Here is a 2,313-nt window from a genome sequence, read left to right as displayed (position 1 = left end):
AGGCCTCGCAGCGGCCCAGCTTCGGCCTACCCAGCGCCCAGGCCTGCCTCTTCCTCCCCTGCAATCTGGGCCGAGCCCAGCTAGGGTGAGCAGCCCTAATCCCGTCTTGTTCGTTTAATAGTATCTTGCGCCCCCCGTAACTTTTATTCCGTAAGTCGGATCGAGGTGATCTATATATGGATTTCGTGTAATTTTGCGCGTAGAATCCGTTCATAAAACTTGCATAATTGTTTGACGTTGTTTGACGTGTCGAATGCCTAGGTTTACGTGATGTCTAGATAGGATAGACACCGTATTTATTTTTCGCGCAAGACCGTATAGCCCGAATGCCGTATTTGAAATGCCCATGTTTGAGGAACCTATTTTCCATGTATTTTAGAGCGGTCATTGGTACTTTTGCGTGTAGGGTTTGCCGGTAGTTTATTTTCCCGTGTATAGGTTATTTTCTCGCATTTTCGTGTGGTATAACTTTGTTGTGCAACCCCACATATTTTATATGTTTTCGGGTAGAAAAATCCATGGGATTTTTCTGTGCAATTAGTTTTAACTTTTGAGCAAGTTAGTTTGCGCGATATTTTGCCGTGATGCTCTTTTGTTTAATTCGTAGGATTTATTCCGTGCTTCGTTTGAAGGAGTTGTCAACTAGAGAGTTGTTCTTGGATGTTTTGACTAGCCCCTGGTATTTTTGGTTGCAATAGAAATGCATGTTTAGGTGTGGTTTGTTTGCCCGCAAGTTGCTAGAAATAGTGCTGATTTGGACATGCTGAAATATTTCTAAGTCTGGAATCTCTTATATTTTGTTGCTATCTTGTCTTGTTGTAACTTGTGATCTGTAGCTCTTTTGAGGTTGGTCCAATGGAGTTAATTGTACCCCTTGTGTTTCTCTAGCATGCTGTAAATTTTCATGCCATTTGGATTCCTGTAGCTATAGGTTTTGCTGCTGTCAATATGCCTTCAGACCGAAAACTGCACTTTCATGAGGTGTTATTTTCACTAAGTCTGAAATAGTGTGTGAGATGCCATTTTGTGTCTTCTTTCCCTAGTGATCCTTGCTGCCATGCTAGTTGTTGTTAGTTGTTTGTAGTAGTGCTTCTTGCCCTCTTTCGTGTCATGCCTTGCTTGAGTTTATCGGAGTAGCGTAGCCCGTAGTTGTGGGGCGTAGAAAGTGCTATGTGGCTGATTTTGGCAGATTGTAGTCATTTCTTGATTTTCTCGTAGATGTTGAATCGTAGCTCCGATTTGATCGTTTCCTACATGATACTTGCTTAGAATCTCGTGTAGTTTCATTTTCTCTTGCTGGTTGTATGTTTTGAAGTTCTGGTAGCCGTCGTTGCACACATATTGCATTCATGCCATCACATCTTGTGGTGCTTGTATCTTTTGATCTGTAGCTCCATTGGAGATGTTCTTTATGTGTAGATTGCTTGAAATGATGCATAGAATCACGTTAACCTATTTGTTTTGCTATTTAACAACTAATTAAATGCTTTAGTTCAGATCTGGACAGTATTGTAAATTAACATGCGAGGTCGTCTCGGAGATGCTATATGTCATTTCCGACCTCATTTAAAATGTCTAGATAGGTAGTTTAATTTGCGTTTCACCTCTTGCCATGTTTAATCACATTTAATATTGCCGTGTATCTAATCGGGACAGAACTAAATAATTAAACGTGGAGTTTCGTCAATATGCAACTCGTTGCATATTGAACTTCACTTAATGTGTAGTGTTTGATTGTGTGAATTGTCTTGCCGTGACTTGTTTGCATTCAGCCTGCTCATGCATCATGTGTGTTGTGCATCGTGTGGTGAATATCGTGTGTTGATTCTTGTTTCCGGTTCCCTCCGTCTCGATAGAGTTCCGCAAGCGTGTCGGATGTGAGGACCCGTTCGACTATGTCAGTTCGTCTCCTTCACGGAGGCATTCTTCTTCCAAGCGGGATCTCAGGCAAGATGACCATTTCCTCAGATACCATTACTATCAATGCCATGCTAGTATTACCGTTTCTATCGAATATGTCTCGTTGCCTACCACATGTTAAATATCAGCCTCTCAACAATGCCATGAAACCTTCAACCTGTTCAACCTAGCAAACCACTGATTGGCTATGTTACCGCTTGCTTAACCCTGTGTTAGCATTGCTAGTTGCAGGTGCAGTTGCTCCATGTGAAAACATGGGTTCCTTGTTATATCATCATAATAATGCTATTAAATTTAATGCACCTATATACTTGGTAAAAGGTGGAAGGCTCGGCCTTTCTAGCCTGGTGGTTTGTTCCACCTTTGCCAACTTAGTCTCGGCTACCGGTGTTA

This window comes from Hordeum vulgare, chromosome 1H, assembly GCF_904849725.1.
Source record: "Hordeum vulgare subsp. vulgare chromosome 1H, MorexV3_pseudomolecules_assembly, whole genome shotgun sequence".
NCBI classification, from domain to species: Eukaryota; Viridiplantae; Streptophyta; class Magnoliopsida; order Poales; family Poaceae; genus Hordeum; species Hordeum vulgare.
This window is presented reverse-complemented; position numbering follows the sequence as displayed.